The following is a 7,493-nucleotide window of genomic DNA, read 5'->3' as shown; positions in this document are numbered from 1 at the left end:
TGAACTTTAAAAACTTAAAAAAAAGTTACTAGATTTGTTTTTGCATCCACTTTTTTGTGAGCCTGGAGCTAATTGCTCCACTGTAGTTACATACTTTACGTATTCCATAAGCAAAAAGTAAGAAATTCTTTTATTTAGTTTAATTTCATTTTATCAATACACCGATTGAGATTATTAAGTAAATTAATCTCCAGTTAACCAATTAACCTCTCCGATTAACCAATAAACATCTATTATATTTATTGAGTTCTTTGTTTCCACCTTTTTATATGTTTAATATTTAATGAATTCAATTGAACTGTAAAAATTTAGGAAAATTGCAAGTTACATACCAAAAAATTTTCATAAAATCATAAAATGCTTTTTGTATTACATAAAGATAAAAGCCTTCAAAAAATATCATACCTTATATTTTATAAATAAATAATAATAAGATAGAAATGAACTATTAATATGAAAGATTTATTGAAATTGAAAAAAACTTTCTGCAAAGGTACAAACAGCTAGCTATGACATCATTGAAGAGAGTAGACAATAATAATAACCCAAAAGCACATCAAATAGTTACCATAGTTACTATACATGTATAAGTAATAATAAAACAAAAAAAATTTATAAAATTTTTTTACAAATAACAAACAAACTAAAACAATAAATTTTCTTCATGAGTAATAATTTTCGGCTTAGGGTCATCTGCATGTTTTAGCATGCTAATCGACAGACTTCCATTTAGAATTATGTACGTTTTAATACGGTTAACAGCTCGCTTTACATGTATTCTTAAATTTGAAACATGTTTAGTTTTTTCAACTTCTATGGTGGTAAACTGACTTTTCCAGCGGACACCAGGTGGCAAAACTGAAGTACAAAAATTTAAAATCAAATCTTTCTGTATTTGAAAACCTCGGTCAGCCATAACTTCGTCATCTCGCTCTAGTAGATCATATAAACCACTGCCCCATGTTATAAACTTGTCACTTGCTCTACCTTTATAACATGAAGAAAGAAATGTAATACACCCAGTTGGACTAACATCTATCAGGAACTTAAATGTATTATAAATTTTATAGTCAGACCAGATGGTTGATTGTTTATCAAAGGACTTTGAACTTTCTATAAACACTTCTGTACAATCAAGAGTTACTCAGCATTTTTGATAACTAGCTTTCACAAAAACAGGTTTCAGATTGTTATGAATAGGTTCTTGTAGAAGCCATATAACTAATACTTTTCCTAAAACTTGACTTTTAATCCATGTTGTGAATGTTCGCTAGGCCAATTGTGTACGTGGGTTAAAAGTTAGTTTTGCGAGGTAAAAAAAACTAAAAAAAAAAAAAATTAATTAATTTGTAATGTAATAATAATGTAAAATAAAAATAGTAAAAACAAACCTTAATTTGGCCGGGCTTTAATATTTATTGAGCACTATATTTTATTGAAAAGTTATAAACTCAAGTCAGAGCTGGTACTGCTAATTATTTTAAACATATTTATTTTACACTTAATTTTGATATAGGTATTCACACTTACTTGTTCTTATTATTTGTACTCGGATTCAAGAATTCCGTGATTCTGGATTTGCAATCTAGACTTGCAGTCGTTGTTAATTATGATATGAATGAATAACAATAATTACACAAACACAAAATAAAAAAGACGAGCTCTTCGGCTTTTAGTCTGGCTAAATCTTTTTCAAATTGTGCCATAAATAACACCTGCTGCTATTTTAACTTCAATGATAAAGTCTTTCTTTGCTCATCGTACTTCTTAAGTAGGTCTTAATCAGTTTTAACTTTGAGAGACTTCTCTCAGCAGAAGCTGTACTTACTGGAATTGTGAGCATGATACTGATTGTTATGTAAAGATTTGGATTTACTTCTTCCAAATCTTTACATAAAAAATAATTATTTTCTAAAATCTACTGTATAAGTTGCTTTGCATTATTTATATATTTTCTAGTGGAATAGATTTTATAATTTGCAGTTCATCATAAAGTTCGAAAGGATCTATGTCGCTGTTTTCACCTTCCCTAAGTATTGTTTCTAAATTATTACAATGCTTGAGCAGGTCCTCTCTTGACAAAAATTTCAAATAATTGATACCGTAAATAAAACCAGAACGGTCAAAATATTCATTAAGCGCTTTGAATCGATATTCAGTGTCGACTTTGACTGCGTCTATCTTTTTGTTAAAAAAATTTGCTTTTTACTGTGGTTCAGCAGATTTTATAGGTTCATCCATGTTCATCAAACCGAACATTCGTTTTTTTCGTATCATTCTTTTTTCTTTAAATTGTGACTCAATTTCGTTAGCGCTTTTTTTCATAAACAATCGAGCATTTGCAACGCTTTTCTCAAATCCAGTATCATAGATTTTTTCAACAGCAACTTTTCAAGTACAAAATGAACGTAAAGTATCAATAGCAACTTTTAAGTTTACTGGAATCGATTGCCATAGTTTACTTATATTATTTACATGAGATAAAATCTCATACCACACGTGCATAGCAACAATAAATTCGAAAGTTAAATTTCGTTTAAAACTGCTTCGCAGTCGCTTAGAGTTTCCGAATCGTCCGTTTTATTTTTCAAGTCATTCACACATTCGATAGCCTTATCAAGTTTCAAAAGTATAGCTTTTACTGCCCCTATTATACTCTCCCACCGTGTCTCTGAAGAGGTTTTAGTGGTAGTTTCAATTTAGTTTTTGTAAGTTCCCAACGCTTGTTTGACTTCGAAAAGAGTACATAGATTTTATTAATAAAACCGAAAAATGTTTTAGCTGTTGTAGAAGAATTAGCTGCATCTATTAAAAATAAATTCCGGCTATGACGTCCGCACGGTGAGAAGAATGGTCTTGGATTAATGTTGAGTATTCTTGTTCTGACACCTTTATTATTGCCTACCATATTGGCGCCATCATCATATCCTTGTCCTCAAAAATTTTGTATTTCCATACCATTTCTCTCTAGTTCTTGTAATATGGAGTTTGCTAAATACTCTCTTGTAGTTTCTGTAACGGCAATAAAACCAACAAAATGTTCCTCTATCTCTCCAGTTGAGGAATTGCAAAATCTTAATATTATTGACATTTAATCAATACGACTTGCATCTCTAGTGCAATCAAGAAAAAATGGCATTGTATTTTGCTTGTTTAACTCTGTGTATGATTTCATCAATAACTGTTTTAAACATCAATGTAATTAATTTATTTTGAATATCGTGGCTCAGATAATTTTGAGCAATTTGTTTTTCATTAATTTGTTGCAAGTGCTCGTTTAGCGTCAGATTATATTTGGATAACAACTTAAACAAGTCTATATTTTTACCACAGTATCTGCTATTATCCGGGTTAAGTGATTCGCGATGAACTCTAAATGCCAGATTGTGTGAGGCTAAAACGTTTATTATATCAATCAATCTTTCAAACAAATTATACCATTATTGTTGAAATTTTCTAATCAATCCCTCGTTTTCCTCATCTACTGTTTTTCCGTTTTTGATTCTTTTATAAAATTCCATCCATTTAACCTTGCACTCCATGTGTCCTTGATTTTGAACGCTGAGAGTTGGTTATTGGAAATGTCCATTTTCCCGCATCTAGGTTTATAAATGAATCGTTCGAATAAATTGCTTGCTCTTAATTTACTGAGTCACAAATTTTATTACTTGCCAAATCTTTATTGCGTTCAAACTCTTGGATCACAGCTGATACATTCGACTCTGAAGCTAGTTCTGTTTAAGGAACCAAAGAAACTTGGCCAAGAGATTCATCAGAGAACTCTGGAGCAGTGACAGTTGAAAGGGGGTTTCTTAAGAAATTTTATCATACTGGAACTCATAGCTTGGTTTGATTTCTCTGTTTCAGTCTTTCTTTTTCTTTTTGATGCACCAGATTCCCACGTTCTTCTTATATCTCTATTTCTCGTTGGTATTCCAGACATGATTTTGGACTTATTATAGTCAGGTACTTGCATGAATTTTAAGTTTTGATATTAATTATTTTTTTATGGTATTAACTTTAGGTCAAGATAGTAATATAAGAAGCAGAACATTTTTAATTAACTTTTTAAATTTACTTGTAATTAATTAAATAAAGAGTTAAACTTTAATTTAACAATTTGTAATATTCACTTCGTTATTGTTTTTATAATAGATTGTAGTTCTAAGTGGCACTAAATGTTTAAATAATTGCACTGTATTTAAAATTTAAATTATAACTTAATAAGTTAGTTAGGTTATAATAAAAAAACTTAAATTTGAATTCGAATTCAGTGGCGTAGCTAGGGTTTCTGTTGCCCAGGGCAATGCTGAATATTGGCGCCTTCTTGAAGCAGACATGTGAACTAAAAAAAAACACTCAATGTTTCCAAGTATATGACAATTTTAATAAAATAAAAAAGCAAATGCTAATCATAATGCAAACTGAATTTAATTCATGTTTCCAATTACGTATCCATTATGGTTCATGTGAATAATTCATTAAAAGTGGCAGATGGTCAATCAGATCCAATAATCAATAACTATTTATAAATTATAATTTGATCTTTCTAGCCTTAACTGCAGCAAATTTATATATTATGTTGTCAAAGTCTGTTGATACTAGAGTTTCACTTTCGAAACTAAGAATAGCCAAATTAACAAGACATTGTTGCCCCATTGAAGCTCATAGATATGAAAGAATAAGCTTCAACTTGCTAAAGGAACGTTCGCAACTGGCTATTGACACTGCAGTTGTGAGCAAGATTTGTTATGCAATGCGTAAGTTTAGAAAAATGTCATCTCCGTATGAGAAAATAAATGAAAGTAAATCCAGAGGAGTTGTTGGTATTAAGCCCCCATAAGATTTATGCAGCATCTAATAGTCTGCGATTTCAGTAAACAATTCTGTTCCACTGACATCTGTATTGTAAAATTTTCCCAGATCCAAGCAATGTTGCTGCAAACTTTCTTGATTTTCATTACCATCCCTCTTTTGAGATCATTTGATCGTCTAAAGCGAGTTGTTAGTTCTTGTTGGAAACGATCCAATACATTTTCAAAACTCTGCTAACTTCATCTTCAGCAGAGAGGCCACTATCTCCAGTCCTTTTACCTGGCATTATTCGTTGTTGCCTGACTCTCCTCTCAACTTCAATTCCCTATTCCATACATCTGCCCTTGCTATACTCAATCGCATTTTGACACAAATGATCACGAAATTCTTTAAGATAATTTTCCAAAATTTCCATATCAGATGCTGCATCTTTAAAGTTCATTGTGGGATCTTGTAGTCGTTTTTGAACGCAGTCTACTTTTCCAAGAATGTTGTTCCAGAAATGAAGTAAAACAATGAAATCAAATTTCAGAATATTTTAAAGTAAAATTCCTGCTTCATTTCTTGTATCCATTGTCTGGGTTATGTAATCTGAAAGACTTTCAAGAAGTTCAACCAATTCAGTGACTCCTTCAAAAATTGCTTTAACAACTTCTGCTTCTGCACTCCATCTGGTTTCTGCTTCCAGTTTAACAGTGATCTTAACAGCATTTTTCAATTGCTCCCATCGAGTCGGACGAGAAAAACAGATATATGCTTTCAACTGTTCCAAAAAATGTTATGACTATAGGATCTACTTTAGCAGCATGAACTTTAACTAAGTTCAAACTATGATTATCACAATTCACAAACAATGCTCTGGGTTGTTGAAGACCAGATATGTCCTGTCATCTCAGCAGCGTTGTCGTAACATTAAGATCTACAATCAGCCAGTGGTAGGTTGTCTGATTCAAATTTCTCAGTAATAACAGTTTCAAGAGTTGCTACATCTTTGGCATGGATTTCAATGTATCCAAGAAATGACTCTCTGATCACAACATTCTTGGTAACAAAATTAATGTCCAGAAATCATGCTACTTTGGATAACTGTTCTCTATGTGCCAGATCAGGAATCGAATCAAGTAAGATATCAACATACTTACTTCTTTTGATACTGGTGAGGAGCTTATCTCTAACAGTAAAGGCAAGTAGGTTGATGAATTCAATTTTGAATATCTAGAGACAGATATGAGACGGACCCTGGATTTTCTTTGGCATGCTGTAGATGGTTTGCAGTGAGAAGGTCATATTCAGCAAGGAGTTTCAAAAGGGCTAGAAAGATTCCAATATTGGCTCCTTCATCAGCAGTACTAAGTTTTTTTATGTGATCACGTAAGGCTATGTTCTGACAAGCAAGAACTTTAATACAAGAAAGAATTCTTTTTAAGATTTTTCGTCAGTGTGACTTTTTAGATTCAGCTCGGGCTTCGAGTTCTAAATCTATTCCTTTTCCATAAACTATTTTTTATTCAGCTTCTTTCCATATAGTAAATGATTTGCGGTGACAGGACTGTTACTGACAGGAACTCGTATATATATATATATATAAATATATATATATATATATATATATATATATATATATATATATATATATATATATATATATATATACACAGTATCGGACAAAATGAGTGCAACCAAATAATGCTAATTTAGTTTCTTTATATAAAAGTGCTGCATTTTTTCAATTTAGAGAAATAACTATGTAATTGTTTAGAGACAAAGTTCTTCAAGTTTTATTCATCACAAAGCTCATTATTTGTACACGAAAATTAATAAATTAATCAAAAGTATAAAAAAAAGTTGATTTCCTTCTGGACAAAACAAGTGCAACTCGACAAAATGTTGACCAAGCTGTATTTCGCTATCAGTATTTCGTGGCGAATCCTTTGTTGTCGATCACATCCTTGCATCTTCGAGGCATAGATTAGATCAGGTGATCAATGAAACTTTGTGGAATCGCTGCACAGGCCTTTTGGATTTGTTCAAACAGTTGATCCTTATTACGAACACCTTCACGATTAATTCTGCGGTTGACGATCTCCCACAGGTTCTCGATAGGGTTGAGATCCGGAGATTGAGGCGGCCAATCCATCACCGATTGGTGGTTGTCTTGAAACCACTGCTTGACTACTTTTGCAGTGTGTTTCGATCGTTGTCTTGCTGAAAAACCCATTTTATTGGCATATTACATTCAGCATGAGTCATTCAGGATATTTTTATACATGAAACGGTCCATTATTCCATCGTTTCGATGTATTGGATCTAGACCGTTAGCAGAAAAACACCCCCAGACCATTACATTGCCTCCAACATGCTTCACGGTCTTATGGCAGTAACGTAAATCGAGGCGTTTTACGGCCGGTCGACGTACACGGCAAATGCTATCGCTCCCAATGATGTTGAAATTCGATTCATCACTAAACAGAACAGTTCGCCATTTCTGCACATTCCAGTCAATATGAGATGTAGCAAACAGGAGTCTTTTCTTCTGGTTTTTTAGTGAAATCAGCGGTGTCTTTGCAGGGCGTCGAGAAAACAATCCGGCTTCAACAGCACGTCGTCTGATTGTTCGGTCCGATACAGGCAGCTCTAATTGCTTTTGTATCTCGACTGATGATATTCAGGGATCCTTC

Source organism: Hydra vulgaris, chromosome 15 (assembly GCF_038396675.1).
Source record: "Hydra vulgaris chromosome 15, alternate assembly HydraT2T_AEP".
Taxonomy (NCBI): domain Eukaryota; kingdom Metazoa; phylum Cnidaria; class Hydrozoa; order Anthoathecata; family Hydridae; genus Hydra; species Hydra vulgaris.
Note: the sequence above shows the minus strand (reverse complement) of the source record.